Source organism: Myotis daubentonii, chromosome 13 (assembly GCF_963259705.1).
Source record: "Myotis daubentonii chromosome 13, mMyoDau2.1, whole genome shotgun sequence".
NCBI classification, from domain to species: Eukaryota; Metazoa; Chordata; class Mammalia; order Chiroptera; family Vespertilionidae; genus Myotis; species Myotis daubentonii.
In genome coordinates, this window is record NC_081852.1 from 63,867,389 (window position 1) to 63,884,305 (window position 16,917).

Genomic DNA, 16,917 nt, shown 5'->3' on the forward strand with positions numbered 1-16,917 from the left:
GCAAAACCATCAACAAAACACACAGAATTACCGAAACGACGTGGCCTCAGTCTGCCGGGAGGAACTCGTTCGCAGCGTGAACGCAGCAACACCCCGTCAGAGGCCAGGCTCCCCGGGGCTGGGGCCAGGCCCCTGTTCTGCACACGTGACCACAAAGAGCCCAGGACTGACCTTGACTTGCAAAGACACCAGCGAGCAGGCAAGGGCACAGGCGTGGACCCTGTCCGGGCGAGGGCTGGCTGTACCTCAGGGAGACAGTCACTGACAAGCCAGGCTGCCCTTGCTGCTCCCAGCACTGCCGCGTTCCCCAGGCGTCCCGGCGGCAGGCGCCGAGACCCTAAAACCCGTCTCCTGGACACGGCCCTTCCGCTTCCGAGAATTTGTGCGAAGGAGACGATTAAGTGCCTGAGCCAAGGGGCTGGTCACAGCCGTGGTCATCGTAGCAAAACAAAAGCAAACACCGGACACCCCACGCCCAGCAGGGGGGGCGAGTCACCGGGAGGCCGCAGCGGGGACGCAGGGCAGCGTTCAAAGCACAAGCCAGAGCCCCAGGTGCCTGCCGGCGGTGTGTCCATTAAGAACTAAGCGTGGGTTTAAAAACTTCCGCAGCGCGAGCAGACGCTATGTGCATGTGTATCGCTATGTAAGTGTGTATGTGTACGTATGCACACGCATGCATGCACATGTATGTATAAACACACAGAGAAAGAGAGCAACAGAGGGAAGAGCCCCAGCCACATGGAAGGGCTTGCGCCAAGCTGCCCATAGAGTGAAACCGTGGGTGTTTTTTCTTCTTCGTGGAATTTACCTCTATCTCTAGTTCTGTGCTGAGCACGTGCTGGTTTTAGGACAAAATAAAGAAGAGGACGTTTTGGAGGAGAATCGGACGTGCATAGGAACACCTTCACCCACCACTCGGTGAGTTGTAGGAGCTGGGACCGTCGCCCGGCCAGCGTGGCTCAGGGGCTGAGCGTCAACCTAGGAACCAGGAGGTCAGGGTTCGATTCCCGGTCAGGGCACAGGCCTGATCCCCAGTGGGGGGCATGCAGGAGGCGGCCGATCACGATTCTCTCTCATCACTGATGTTTCTGTCTCAACCTCTCCCTTCCCCTCTGAAATCAACAAAAATATATATTTTTAAAAAGATAAACTGGTGTGTGAGTGTGTACAGGTTCCCTGGGTGGAGCCGCTAAGAAAACACCGTGACACGCACATTGCACCGTCCGCCGGGGCCTCTGCCTTACTTCCCGGGACCCGCTTCCGCTTGGGGCTGAGACGGGGCGAGCTGGTGTCTGGTATGGGCAGGGCCTCACGGACAGCTCCCGGCCGACTGGCACCGGCTAAACATGGCTCCTAGTGCTACCAGTGGTGCTGGGACCAGAGTGACTGAAATATTTCTCAGGGGAGAAAAAATCTGAGACTTTACCCCTGGCTGCTCCGCAGCTGCTGGGTCCGCAGAGGGTAGAATTTCCGCTGGAAGGGCAAGGTGGGAGCTTGTGTCAACAAGTGCTTCCCCACAGGCCGTGAGTCACCGCCTTAGCCACGGGGCAGAGAGGGGTCTGCCTCCGAGAGGAAGTCATTCACACTCTAGTCTGAAACGCGACACTTCAGTTCTCCACGTGGGGCCTGGCCACAGGGAGAACTCCTGGCCGGCGCCAGGATAAATCAGGGGAAAGAAAGTATTAATGATGATAATAATGATGGATGGGCAGGAGGAGTGTGGGGAGCCGATGGGGAGTTATGGCCTGGGTGGTGGTAACGGTTTCACAGGTACATTCTTATCCTCAAAGTCATCGAGCTGTAAGATTCAATGTGCACGGCTTTCCACAGGCCAGTCAGACCGCAAGGAGGAGGCTGTGTTTTTACAGGATCTCACATCCCAGGGCTGACTAAGCAGAGCAGGCAAGTTCAGGGTCTGGAGCAGTGGGTCTCACGCTTCTGGCCCTTTAAATACAGCTCCTCATGTTGTGACCCAACCATAGAATTATTTTCGTGGCTACTTCATCACTGTCATGTTGCTACTGTGATGAATCGTCATGTAAATATCTGATCTGCAGGATGGTCTTAGGCGACCCCTGTGAAAGGGTCATTCGACCGCCAAAGGGGTCGCGGCCCACAGGTTGAGAACGCTGGCGTAGACCGTCAGGCAGAAACGTCACTTTTTGACTTTGCTCAATACTCGATCCTTTCTTTGACAGCCTCGTGGGGCTCTGCTCCGAGCGCTGCCCCTCTGGTGCTCCGTGCCCCACGCAGACGGCAGACAAACGACTTTTATGGAACAGGAGGCAGACTCAGGAATTCAGAAACTTGGCAAAGAAACACAGCGGCGGGAACCGGCCTCCGCCAGGCCTGTCCGACTCCCCGGCCTTCCCCAGCGGCGCTGTCCCCGGAGGGCAGGAGGTGGGGGGGGGGGGGCAGGAGAGGCAGCAGGGCCGCCAGGAGCTGTGGCTCCGGCAGCAGAAGGACCCTGCGCCTTGCTCCCTGCTCCACCCTCAGCCCGGAGTCAGCGGGGCCACTGCACACGGGCGGGCGGGCGGCGGACCCAGAGCAGCAAAGCCCGGGAGGCTGCGCAGAACTGCAGGCTGCCCGTGTTTACATCACATGATCGCACCCCCCTGCCGGCCAGGCGGGGGGATAAGTGTCCCCACCAAGTGTCCCCACCGTGAGAGCCGCAGCCGGACTCGGAGATGGCCAGTGACTTGCTCCGGTGGCACAGGTGACGGGGGTGGGGGGGTGGGGGGGAGGGGTTCTGGGACAGGACGTGTGTCTAAGTTCAGAGCCTCCCCCCCTCCCCCGGGGGAGTCAGTCCTGAGCACCTGGCCTCTGAACGGGCAGATGGACACACAGGGGAGGGGTGGGAGGGAGGGCCGGCCGTCCTGGGGACCCCTCGCCCTCACAGAGGCACTTCCTGACAAACGGGGTCCCGGCTCTTTCCCAGGCCGGCGTGTCTCCCACGTGGCCTCACAGTCCCGGCTGCTCTGCCCGCACAGGGAGTCGCTGGGGAAATGAGGCTGTAAACAAAGGACTGTGACCTCAACGGGGAGAGGCAGGCCAACCAGCCACACGCCCGGCACAGACCCCACGGGAAGACAGGCGCGGCCCCGGCACAGACCCCACGGGAGGACAGGCCGGCCCCGGCACAGACCCCACGGGGAGGACAGGCCCGGCCCCGGCACAGATCCCACGGGGAGGACAGGCCTGGCCTCGCCCTCCCGCTCCCTCCTCACCAGGTGCATCCACACCCATCACCCGCCTCCTGAACTCCACCTGCTGGTCTGCGCCAGGGTGCCAGGGTGCCAGGGTGCCAGCGTCTGCCGGCCCACCCCGACCAAGGCCCTTCGCTTTGGGCTAAAACCTGAGTCCCAGCAGAACAAACACAGGATGTGAATGAACACGCACACACACACACACTCTCTCTCACACACATACTCACACACATACACACTCACACACACGCACACACACACAGACACACACATTCTCACACATACATACACATACTCTTACACACATTCTCACATACACATTCTCACACATAAACACACTCACACACATACACACTCACACATTCCCATACCTCTTACACACTCTCACACACACTCATACACACTCTCACATGTACACACACACACAGACACACACTCTCTCACACATATACACATACTCTCTTACACACATTCTCACAGATACATTCTCACACACAAACACACTCACACATTCCCATACCTCTTACTCACACTCTCACACACTCATACACATTCTCAACACACACGTGCACACGCGCACCCACATGCACACACACTCACACACACGCAGGCTCCTGGAAACAGAAGCTGTCTTATTCACGGAGGATGGGATTACAAACAGACCAGTCCCCCAGCGTCTGTCTCCATGGAAACGACAAACATAAACAACCCGAAGCTGGAGGAAGCCTGCAGGACGGAGCCCAGAGCCCACCAGGCCGGGTGTCGCCTGGGCTGCAGCCCCTTCACGCGGGACCCTGGCCAAGACCCTGGACGCTCCGAGGGCCCTTGTCACACCCGCGAAATGCCCGGATCCTCAGTGTCCGCAGCCGACACATTCCGAGCACCCATGCCTCCAGGCGGAGGGGCACCCGGGACCAGGGCCCAGAGGCTCGTCCCAGAGGCGGCCCCCGAGGTGTGGGCCCTGGTGCCTGGCCTACCTGCTGGGAGGTGACTCCGGGAGCCAGCGGCCTGGGACCGAGAGGCGGCCGCGGTGTGGGCGCCAGAGGACGCCCTGACCTAGTTGGGCTCCGAGGCTGCCACGCCCACCCGAGCCGAGCTGAGCCGGGCCCAGGGCCCCGGGGGACTCCACGCCCTTCCCCTCCGCCCGGCCCTTCTAGGAGGAGCCGGACCCACAGCGGGAAAGCCAGCGTCTGGGAGGGGCCCAAGTCCAGCAGCTGTCCGCGCCCCACCCTCTGAAGCACAGAACCGGACCGGACCGGACCGCAGGGGCACCGCAGCCATCCCGGCGTCACTCCCAAGTGCAGGGAAAACTGCCTTTGACCCCAAAGAGCCAGGATAGCGTCACCCGCGGCATCGCCTTCCTCCCGGGGGCAGGCCGGACACCCCACCGGGCCTCCGCGGCCAGGACTGTGCCCAGGGGGCGTGGGCAGCGCTGGGACACGTGCCGCTCGGGTGGAGGGGCCGCACAACGCGCAGGCCCGGCTGCCCCGCCCCCCGCCCCCCCCACTCCCTACCCCCCCACCCCGGGCCTGGAAGACACGCTTCTCCGTTCCAGTCGGATTTCACTGGCTGCGCAGTTTCCTGCCTGACGCCGCAGGAGGCGGACATGAGCGCAGACCAGGAGGTCACGGGCCGAGGGGACCCCAGACCACGGGACGTTTCCACTCGCGTTTCCAGGACGCGCAGAGGCAGCCGCGGAGCCGGGGGGGGGGGGGGCGGGGGGGGTGCAGTCACGTGCTGCGCCCCGGCCTGAGCCGCCGGCGATGACGTAGCTCCTGGAGAATTTAAAAGTCCCGAACGCGCAGGACACGCAGCGCAGTGTCAGGGCCGATCCCCTGGGTGGGGGTCGGGGGGACCACACGGAACAGCCCAGCGGAGCCAGGCCACGGGCGCGGACCCCAATCACGGGTGGGGACCCCCGGCCGCCGCCGCACTCCAACCGCGGGCGGGGATCCCAGCCGCAGGCGCACGGGACCAAGGGCGGGATCCCGACCCCAGACACCGCCAACAGGAGCCTGCGCGCAAAGGGGCCCGGGCTCCCGGACAGACACACCCCCTGCCTCCAGGAGACCCCGAGTGCACGTCCAGCCCCCTTCCTCCCAACCAGCGCCTGTGGGGGACAGACCGCGAAGGTCATGGGGCTCCGGCGCCCCTGACCCCGTGCGCGCCTCCCCTGGCGCCGCGCACTCACCGGCCGGGGCGACCCGGAGTGGCCGGCGGGGCCTTCTTGCGGGGGCGACGGCCCCAGGGCCCGGGAGACCGCGGTTTCCCCGCCGGACAGCGGCGCACGAACTTTCCCGGCGACGGCGCGGGCGGGCGGGGAGCGGGGCGCCCCGACGGGCGGGCGGGCAGAGCTGCACAAAGGCCAGGAGTGGAGCGCCGGCCAGGCTCCTCCCCCGCCCGCTCCGCCGCCCGCGGCCAGCTGCTCGCCCGCGGCCCGCTCTCCGCCCGGCGCAGGAATGCGCTCCGGCTCTTGGCGGGCGGCGCGGGGCGCGGTTGGCGGACCCCCCCCTCCCCGCGTGCGCTGCGCCTCCGTCCCGGAGCCTCTGAGTCACGGCCACTTGTTCCCGGTCCGCGCTTCCCACTGCACTTGGCGGCGGGGGGTGGGGAGGGGGGGGGCGACGTGTGAAGTCACCGAGGCCTGAACCCCAACTGCGGAGCCGGGAAAAGGTGGGGACCAGGTCGTCACGTGCGAGACCGAGCGCGGTGAACCCCGGTCCTCAGCGCGCGGGGGCTCCGCTCCGACCTCCTCCTGCGCCGCTAGCCAGCCGCGGGGACCACTCCCCGCTCCGTTCAGCCCCTGTAGCTTCTGTCCCAGTGGCGGGTTTTGTTTTGTTGTTTAGTTTTTAAATGTTTGTATTGATTTCAGGGAGGAAGGGAGAGGGAGAGAGAGAGAGACGTCGGTGATGAGAGAGAACCATGACGGCTGCCTCCTGCGCGGGGGCCCTGGGACCAAGCCCGAGGGGCGTGTGCCAGACAGGATCGAACTCCTTGGGTCTCAGACAGACAGACAGACAGACACCTGTACCGGGGACGCTTACCCGCCGGCCACGGCCCTCCTCGCTCCCCCGGGAACCGCGGGAACCGTGCAGCCAGGCCGCGCAGAGGCCCGAGGTGGGGCCGGCTTCCTACTTAAGTTCAGAGTCAAGAGAGCTTTGCTGTTTCATGCACTTGGGGACCAAAGGGCGCGGGACTCACGGATGACTCAGCGCTTCCCTTCCTCCTCTTAAAGAAGCAGGTGCCCGCAGCCCAGTGCCCACAGGACTCTCATAGAAGAAAGAAGCAGGCTTTCGTTGCCTTCCACTAAAATATTATTTTTTAAAACACCATGCTTCTAAGAGTCCCGTGTCTGGTGGCAATTTAAATCGATCCCTTGTTCACAGAGCCTTAATGGGCCCATTTCACAGATGTGGTAGCTGAGGCTCCGATAGGCTAACTGGTTCGAATGTGTGCCACCAGCCACTGATGTCACAAAACGCACCCACAAACGCCTTTGCAAGCTCGAGCCTCTAATTTGGCAAAGCGCCAGGATGAGTGTGAGGTGCTATTCCGTTCGTGTGGAACAGCCCCTGCCCGGGGGCGGGGCACATACCCTCCTGGCACAGGAAGGCATCACTGTGCTTCCAAACCCATCGGCGGGGCCCGGCCGGCAGGGCTCAGTGGTTGAGCGTCCACCTAGGACCCAGGAGTTCGCTGGTTTGATTCCCAGTCGGGGCACAGGCCCGGGTTGTGGGCTTGATCCCCAGGAGGGGGCATGCAGGAGGCAGCAGATCCATGATTTTCTCTCATCATTAATGTTTCTCTCTCCCTCTCCCTTCCTCTCTGAAATCAATAATAATATAAAAAAAAAACCTTTTATAAAGTAGGATGAAATAGAAATCCTGGATCTCTATGGATCTAAGGCCTTGCAAAGAAAATGGAGAAGCAATTATCAAAAAAAAAAAAAAAAAAAAAAGACGAAGCCAAGAGCTCCCAAGTCTCACTACAGGGCAGAGATGCATCCACACCGGAAACCCTCAGGCAGCCCACACAGCCCTGGTCCCGGCCACAGGCAGCCCCGTGCCAGGTCGCAGGCCTGAGGCTCTCCTGCCCGCGTGCTGCCCTTCTCCAGGGAACCATGCCCACTGGTGCAGAGGAAGGAGGACCCGTGTCCATGTCCGTGTCCGTGTCCGTGTGAGCACTCACCCCCTCGGGGGTCCCTGAGTCCACAGAAAACAGACTGAGTCGAGGGCAGGAAGGCTGGACCTTAGCCACGGCAGCCGTGGCTGAATCTTTCCGTCTGAAGGACTTCCCGGGTCGAAGTACAAGGCCACGTCTCCCCAGAAATGCAGTCTGTGGCGTGTTTGCAGAATGCCTGGGGCAGCAGCCATTACACCCCCTTCCCCAGCCTAGGGTTTCCGAGGGCGTCTGAACGGCTGCCTGTGTGGCACCCACAGCACCCACAACCACTCTCCCAGGTGCCCATGGGCGTATGAAAAAGCATAAGGCAGCCCCGGCGGCGTGGCTCAGTGGTTGAGCATCAACCTATGAACCAGGAGGTCAGAGTTCGATTCCCGGTCGGGGCACAGGCCCGGGTTGCGGGCTCCATCCCCAGTAGGGGCTGATCAATGGTTCTCTCTCATCATGGATGTTTCTCTCTCTCCCTCTCCCTTCCTCTCTGACATCAATAAAATATTTTAGAAAAGAAAAAAGAAAGTGTATGAGGCAGGACCCCGCCGGAGGGAGAAGGGAGGAGCAGGAGCAGGAAGTCCGCAGACACAGAGGCAGGCGAGGCGGCGTTTGCAGCCAAAACCACCGGAGGGGACGGGACGGCCTGTTAGAAGTTATCTCTGGAGACTGAAGGGAGCCGCTGTGTCCAGTTGTATCCTTTCTGCCTATTTGACCTTCTCGGCCCCTGGCCCAGGCCCCTCCGCAGACTGCCCATGCTCCGAGGTGATCCAGGGAGGAGTCTGGGCAGCAGGCCAGCCCTGGAGCCCCATGAGGCTGCTGGGAGCTGCTGGGGGTGCGACGCGGGGAGCTGCTGGGGGTGCGACGCGGGGGCAGCGGCCAACTCCAGGGACAAAGAGCACGCTCGCTCCCGGCAGGGCTGGGGGTCCTACGCGTTGCTGGGCCCCGGGCAATGGCACGTTGTCCTTGGAGAACCACCGGGCACCCAGTTTCACAGGCCGGTGCTCAGCCACTGAGAACACTGGCCAGGCAAAAACTTAAAAAATAAATCAATAAGATAAAAAAAATAAATATGTATTGATTTCAGAGAGGAAGAGAGAGGCAGGGAGAGGGAGAGAGAGAAACACCCATGATGAGAGTGAAGCATCCATCTTATATAAAAACTGCTGTTTGAAACTTTAACCCTCTACTTCTGGCTTCTGTAGATAGTTGCTGGCTTAAATAATAAGGAAAATAAGACAGCTCCCATTTCAGAGAGGCCATTAAACCTTCCCCGGACGAAGTTATCAGTGCTGGCGTCGGGCCAAGCCCTTGGTCGAGGTCTCAAAGCCCCAGCACATAGGGCCCTTTAAGAACTTGCAAAGGGGACCGGAAAAACCCCATATAAGGGAGAAAAAGAGGGTAAAATCGTGTAAATATGAGAAACTTTGTGTGTGATACCACCCAGAATTTGAGGTACATTTCCTCTGGGCCCGCGCGTAGTACATTAACTCCATCTCTCTAAGCGCTGCTTGGTTCTTCTCCGGTTTTTCTGTAACGAGAGAGAATCACGGATCGGCTGCCTCCTGCACGCCCCCCACGGGGGATGGAGCCCACAACCCGGGCCTGTGCCCTGACCGGGAATCGAACCCTGACCTCCTGGGTCATAGGCTGATGCTCAGCACCCGAGCCACGCTGGCGGGTGAATAACTTTGTTCAGCTCTGATAGCGAAGGTCTGAGAGCACTTGCTGCCCGGCTGGCGCTCTGCCCGGTGGCTCCCCTGCCCTCCCTCCATCTGAGCTCCGTCTGAGCCCTGTGCCGGGCACTGCCATTGTCCCAGCCGACAAAGGAGGCGGCGGACTCGGAGGGGGACGGCTTTCACTCAGGGCCACACCGCGTGGATCCAGGTTCACACGCGGCCGTCTGGCTGCGCGCCGCACGCCTGGCCGGTCCCTGGGGCCCTCGGTCATGGTGCCGGCCTCTGAGCGCATCAGCGGGGACGTCGCCTCGCGGAGCCCAGGAGCTCGCCCGCCCCAGCCTGGGAGCCCCGCCCTCGTGCCAGCAACACGGACACTGCACCCTGAGGCCGGAGGAGGTTGCTGTTTTTCTAGAAGCATCCGTGCTTGGGCTCCCGCGTCACATCCCAGGAAGGGCTGCCCACGTGTGCAGGCGGGAGCCGGGCCTTCCACAAACAGCCGTCACCCCGCCCAGGCTACAGTGATATGTCAGCCCGAACCCGAAATACACCCAGGAAACACATGGGGGCAGCTGTCCACACGGCTGCTCAGCCTCACCCCGAATTCCTAGAGAGGCCCTTGGGCTTCCCCTGCGCGCACCAGGCCACTCCCACTCCCACGCAGGCCGCGGGGCTCGGGCGTGTGCGTGTGCGTGTGCATGTGCGTGTGCGTGTGCGTGTGCGTGAGCGTGTGCGTGTGCGTGAGCGTGTGCGTGTGCGTGAGCGTGTGCGTGTGCGTGTGCATGTGCATGTGCGTGTGCGTGAGCGTGTGCGTGAGCGTGTGCGTGTGCGTGTGCGTGTGCGTGAGCGTGTGCGCAGTGGGGCTGCCTCAAGCTCGGCCTGGCCCCACCGGAAGGAAGTCTCTGACTATGGAGCAAGCAAAGCTCCGCCCACTGCACCCGTCCCCTGGGGGCCCTACTGTGCGCTCAGTTGGAGACCTCGGGTCTAAGGGGCACAAATCAAAGACCCAGCCTTTCCACGCAGGCGCCCCTGTGAGGGGGAGGAACCCACGGTGTGGAACCACATGACCGTGTGCCGTGGAAGGAACCTGGACCAGCGATTTTTATTTCTCTCCTGGGTGAACGACCAGAGAGACACCCTCTCTCCACAGGACAAGACACAATCGTTCTGCAGGCCCTTGTTGAGGCCCTACTACGTGCAGCCCACTGTGCTGAGGAATAGGACCAGGGGGAGACCCTGCCCTCGAACGGCAGCAGCCGGGCTCTCAGCACTTGCCCAGCCCTGGGCAGGCACGTCCCACACACGATCACACCGAATCCTCACCAGGGAGGCACTCATTTTACACCCATTTCACAGATGAGGAAACTGAGGCCCGGAGCAGTTAAGCAGCTTTTTGTCCGAGGCCCCAAGGGACAGAGCTGAGCTCAGACCCGCCCAGCTCACCACCTGAGCTCTTCAGCAAGCATGAGTTCCTACCTGACAAACTAGCACGTTTGCCACCGTGTTACCATTGTGGTCCGTTTGCGGAAAGGATGGGGGCGGGGGGCGGTCTCCTGGGCGCTGGGGGGAGAGGGCTTCGCGGCCACTGCATGTGCCCGAGCCTGTTCAGTCTCCTGAACAAGAATGTGGTCCCGGAGCGGCCAGCAGGAGGGTCCCCGAGCGGCCAGCAGGAGGGTCAGCCCGAGGCCACGCGTGGGAGTCTGGGCAGCATCTCAGCCTCGCGGAGCTTCCTGCCTCCGACGCCTTCCGAGTCGGCCTGGCTCTGCGCTCACACCTTCCCCCACATTTCACATCGGAGGGGAAGGAATTTAGAGGAGGCCACTGAAATGCCGGTCACCAGCCCCAGAGAGTCCAGGGAGGGGGCGGGAGGTAGCAGGGGGGGAGGGGAGCAGGGAGGGGCCGGGGAGGGGCGGGGGAGGGGGCAGGAAGGAGCGGGAGGCATGACAGTCCTCCAACTCAGGCCAGTTATGAGCCCCAAATGCAAAATGCTAGGGGAGCCCTGGCTGGTGTGGCTCAGTGGATAGAGCATCGGCCTGGGGACTGAAGGGTCCAGGGTTCAATTCCTGGTCAGGGCACAGGTCCGGGTTGTGGGCTCGATCCCCAGTAGGGGGCATGCAGGAGGTGGCCAGTCAATGATTCCCTATCATCATTGATGCTTCTATCTTTCTCTCCATCTCCCTTCCTCTCTGAAATCAATAAAAATATATTTTTTTTAAAAAAAATGCAAGGGGAGCTTCTGAAAAACTCACCCCCCCCCACCCCGATGTGGGGCCATTTCTACAGAAAAATGAGTCGCCACTGAAGATAAAACATGAACCAAGTGAGAGCCTACGCATCACCCAGCAGGGAGCTTCCAACGTAACCTCCCGTCTTCCTGCAGGGAAACAAACTACACCCGGTGATCGATGATCCATAAGCGCTCCTCCCTCCCAGAGGCCGCGGCCGCCCGGCTGGTAATCTCAGCGAGACCACGAGACAAGTTTCAGCGAACTTTCTCCTGCGCCCACGCCCAAGGGAAACTGCCCCCCCCCCACAGCACCCGCACACACCCCCCCAAATGGTGGGTGGTCAAGAACCCGCGTGTCCGACCAGCTTCTCACACTGCCTCCTGCAGTCCTACTGCCCGTGCCCTCGGCCACCAGCACGCGGCCTGTGAGTCCAGAGGCTGCGGCCGGACTCACTTTGCAAAGCCGGGCTGCACGGGCAGCCTTCTGTGGCGCCCCGAGGACAAGGTCGCCCTAAGTCACGACCGGCACCCCAAAACGATCCACAGCGGGGGGGGGGGGGACCTTCCCTCGGCCGGGGCCACGGGGGTAGGTAGAGCATCACTTACAGGCCGTACAGTAACCGGCTTCAAAGTGCGCTGCTCTGTTTGGCCAAGCGTGTCATTAGCTCACCCCCAGTGCCCGGGGAGGGCAGACCCCACGGTTTCCTGGGCCTTACACAGCCCGCAGGCCGGCGTCCCCACCCCTGCTCAGCAGCCTCGTCCACCGGGCTTCCGGGGCGCTTGCTGGCACAGCCCAGGTGAGGCCGGTTCACTCACCACGGAGCCGCGGGTTTGCCGGAAGGGACGCGGCCTCCGGGAGGAAGAGGGCCTTCGGTGTGACTCTGACCGGCGGCCCCGGAGCTGTGTGGCCTTGGGAGGTGGCTCGGCCTCTCTGGGCTCAGGTTTCTGGGCTGTAAGACGAGGATGCTGACGTCCTGGCTCTGATATTTCAGGAGCCAGGGAGCGGGCGGGGCACGGGGGGTGGGGCACCAGGCCTCAGCCGCCCGAGGAGCAGCTGCCCACGTCCTGCAGGGGGGACCCCGAAAGCCCAGCCCGGCGCTGTCCTCTCCCCGAATTCTTCTCTCTTTCTGCCGACTCTGGCCAGGCACCTTCAGATGCCAGCTGCCCAGCCGCTCGCCAGGCGGCCTCCTCCTCCAGCTGCCGGCTGTGGAGTCCGGACGACGGGCCGGGCCAGACAACGTGCACCACGGCCCCTCCCTCCGGGTCCAGTTTCCAGGACGGCCTCGCACTCAAAACGCCTGGTGCCGAGATCGCCGGGGCATTGGTCCCATAAAGTGCGCCCCGAGCTGGCGTTGCGCTGGTGCGGCCGGCGGGGCTCACCCACGCGGGCACTCCCTCCCTCCCACAAATGGTAGGTTTCCTCTCTGCTCGGCCGCTCTTGGCAGGAGGTGAACCCCAAAGCCCTGGCTTCTCACGGAGGGGAACGCATTCCCCACGTGTGCCATGTGCTTCAGATACAATGTTGCAACCCTGAGGCCACCCGGCGGAGGCTGCTAACCCCGGGGATGCGGGGGAGCTCGGAGGGGAGGGGGCACAGGGCAGAGGCGCGTGAACTTCAGCAAGTTCAAGGTCCAAGCCCACGTGAGCACCAGGAACCTGATGCCAGCAGTGAGCATCGTTCCGATGGTGACGGTGATGCCTGTGATAGTAAAACGATTGCCCTGGTGTGTGAGTGCTCAGCGCGTGCCAGGCAGGCAGGGAGCAAAGCTTTTATGCATATTGTTTTGTTATTTTCTAAACATACAGTTTTATTGGCTTCAGAGAGGAAGGGAGAGAGATAGAAACATCGATGATGAGAGAGAATCACGGACCGGCTGCCTCCTGCACGCCCCGTACGGGGGATCGAGCCACAACCCGGCCTGTGCCCGACCGGGAACCTACCAGTGAGGTAGACGCTCAGCCACGGAGCCACGCAGGCCGGGCACGCATGTTGCTTGTATGTCATCTCCATAATGAGTCCGTGCGGTGGACGCGCGTTACACAGGAGGGAAACCGAGGCTGTGAGTGGCTGAGAACTTGCCCGGCCAGCCTGTGCCGCCGGTCCTGTCCTGTTTCCTGGACGGGCAGCGGACCCCTCCCCCTGAGAGCCGCTGGGTGAATTATTCAGCGAGCGCTGGGCGAGCCCACGGGCGCCGTGGAGTATCGGGTGCCGGGGAGCCGAGCACCGAGCCTGCCAGCCTAACGGTCCGGGGGCAAGACCGCCACGTCCCCTTGTCCGGAGACCGGACCCACTCTCGGCTGAGATGACCACCCACCCGCGTCTGAGCAAACACGTCTGGACAGAGCACTCGGGTCCTGACCCACCCCGAGTCGCGTTGGACTCGAGGTCCGGCGAGGGGGCTGCCGCCCTGGGTGGGGGTGACAGACGGACGGGGCAGAGGTCGCCGCTGCCGGACCTCTGTTCCCGTTTTCTTATGCGCTTACCCCACACCAGGCATCAGACTGGCTGCTTTGGAAACTCCCATGTCACTCTCACGCCAAGGCTTTGCCCCATTATACAGGCGTGGAGACTGAGGCTGCGGCTCGCCCAGGGCCACGCGGGGGGCGGGGGGTGGGGAGAGGGAGCCTCTGGGAGGAACAGGCCTTCCTGGCTCGGCGGCCCCCTCCCCCCCTTCGGGAAGAAACGGCTCCCGCTGCGAGGCGTGTCCGAGCCACAGCCTGTCACGGCCCAATGTTTCTCAAAAGGACGTTTACAACGACAGGAGCGACGGGATAGAAAATCCAACCCGGAGCCTCCGGGGGCGGCACCGCTGTCCGGCCTCGTCTGCTGCGAGAAGGACACCCCGCGCTGCCTTTCCTTCGCTTGAATTTTCTAGCGGCGGCTCCCTCCACGCCGACCCTTCACTCCAGACGTGGTAATGTTAGGAGGAGGAGAGAAGGAAGGAACAGCCCGAGTGGGAAGAAGGTGAGGGAGGGAGGGAGGGAGGGAGGGCGAGGAGCGGGCCGGCTCGTCCTGATCCCCCGGGCTCCCTGGGCCGCCCGGCGCCAGCTGCTCTCGGCTCCCCCCTCCCTCCCCTCCGTCAACTTTTCACCCCACGGCCCCGCAGGAGCCGCCCGGCCCGCGTCCACACAGAGACGCCGGGCACCTGGAAGTCAGTCCATCGCCTCAACCGGCACTGACCACGGAAGACGATATTTCCAACCGTTTTCCCAAGTGGGAGAGGAAACCCCTTATTTACTTCCTTACTCATTGAATATATTTTTATTGATTTCAAAGAGGAAGGGAGAGAGAGAGAGAAACATCAGAGAATCATGGACCGGCTGCCTCCTGCACGCCCCGCACTGGGGGCCAAGCCCGTGTCCTGACCGGGAATCGAACCATCATCTTCTGGTTCATAGGCTGATGCTCAACCACTGAGCCACACGGGCTGGTGAAAACCCCTTTTACATAAACTTTCAGCAAAAAATACCAGCGTGGTGACGCCCGCACTGGATGGAGACCTGCACATCCAACCATCAGCGGGGAGGAAGCACAATGCCAAGTTCTGAACTCTCCATCCATGTGGGAGACCCGTACGTATCCTGCGTCACAACCCAGCCAGGCCTCTGGGCAGAGTCTACGACCGGCGAGGCTGTGGGTGGCCCCGGACGTGCACGGGGAGGGGCCGCACGCAGGCAGAAACCCACAGCCGAGCGCCTGCCAACCCCGCCTCTCGGACCTGCCACATGCCCTCGGCAGCTGGGGTGAGGCTGGAGGGGGGCACGGCCAGGGAGCTGGTGGCCCGGCCCCAGCAGGGCCGACTTCACGCCCAATGTGGGGAACTAAACGGCGAGCATACCCGTGCCGCCTGCACCCACACACGTGTGAGGCCAGGTCTTGCACTGCCGTCACATGGACACGAAAGACCGGCTCAGACCCTGACCGTGCAGCGGAGTTGGCGGCCCACATGCCAAACCCCAGCGCAGCGCACGGGGCCCAGCGGGAGGGGGACCTGCTTTGGCTTTGCTCTGCTCTTCCCTCGGCAACTCAACACAGGATCTCTCTGTCGAGACGCCCCGCACGGCAACACACAGCTACGGTCACACGTGCGGTTTGACGACAAAACACGTCTCCAAGCCTTTGAACCGGAGGCAGACCCCACGGGCCACACGGAGAGAAAGAACTCACTCTCCTGGGCCGTTCTGCCATTTCAGCAGACCGGGAGCTGGACAGGAGAGGTGGCCGGGCCGGAACCCGCCTCAGGAGGGCAGTCTCGCCCGCCCCGGAGCCGGAATAGGGCACCTGACGCCCGCCAAGCCCCCGAGCCTGAGGGCATCGCATTGACTCCGTGACCTCAGACCTCTCGGCACCTGGGTGAGGCAGGTGCAGAAACACCCATTCTATAGATGGGCAGACTGAGGTTGTGCGCATCACCAGTCAGGGCCAGGGCCGGGTGGGGATCTGGAGCCCTGGGACGAGAGTCCTGGCAGCGTCCACTAAAGTGTGGCCACCCAACCTCGCCCAGACCGCTCCCTGCCACCCCGCCTGCCACACCAGCCGCACCGTCCCGCTCCCCCTGCCGCCACCCGACTGTCTCGGAGACCTGCCCGGGGCCGTGGCACGGCTCCCCGGGGGAGCAGCTTCCCCAGAGGTGCCAGGCCCCCTCCCCAAGGCAAAGCAGCGTTTCCCACGCAGGTGCTCCACGCGCAGGAGCGCGGCTGCCGAGAGGGACAGGCTGGAGGCGCCATGGCGGGCCGGCCCCCAGCGGGCGCCACTCTCCGAGGGGCTGGGCGTGCGGGACGGCACCGCCGGCCACTTCCCGCCGCCGATGCTGGGAAGCCACACGACCTCAGCCCCTGAGATCTGTTTGCGAGGAGCCCGGCACGGGGAACGGACTGTGAACATTTACACAGAAAACGGGGAAAGGCCGGGAGCCGTAACTAACAGTGGTCGCGGGGCTGTGGGTGCGAATCCTCCTCCTTCCTCTGCTTTCCTACATCTCACACTCCCTTCACGTTGATCAGGAAACCACGTCCTGACATTTAAAGCGATGAAGCCACCAGCCTGCAGTGTTTGCTGAGCTGCTGTGCCCCGGGCCGAGTTCCCCAGGGAGGTGACAGCCGGGGCGGGGAGAAAGGAGCTGACGGGTCACTGTGGGCAGAGGGCTCCCGGTGAGCACGCCCGCCTCCGACGGGGATGTCAGAATCCTCGCCAGCGAGTCAGCGCCGAGGCACGTGCCCCGCGGATCAGACCTGCGTCTGCTCGGCCAAAGCGCCCGCTGCGGCCTGAGGTAGGCCCAGAGCTGCCCTGTGGGGCCGCGGAGGCAGCTGGTGTGGGTGGCGCGCCAGGCGGAGGAGCAGGCCACGCACATTCCTCCGGCGCCTGAAACGGAGCCGCCCCGCCAATGAACTGCCTGCAGCTGTTGGGGAGGGAACGCTGGCCGGCACGGGTGCTAATTTAGAGCCCAGCCCCGCCCTGCTCACGCACGCATCACGTGTGCGCACACATGCACGCATACACACGCTCACATGCATGCACATGTACACACGTACGGACACACACGCATATGCACGGTCACACACACACAGCCAGAGCAGCTCCTGCTGGACCATGTGGAGGAGGCGGCGGATGGCGAGAAGGCGCGTCTCTCCCCGTCCCCGT

At 62.8% G+C, this 16,917-nt stretch overlaps 1 protein-coding gene across 9 annotated transcripts in view; it reads right to left on the reverse strand.

Annotated features, from left to right (window-relative positions):
• The window catches only part of TACC2 (transforming acidic coiled-coil containing protein 2), an 83,165-nt gene that overhangs the window by 45,831 nt on the left and 20,417 nt on the right, over positions 1-16,917 (reverse strand). The window lies entirely within an intron of this gene.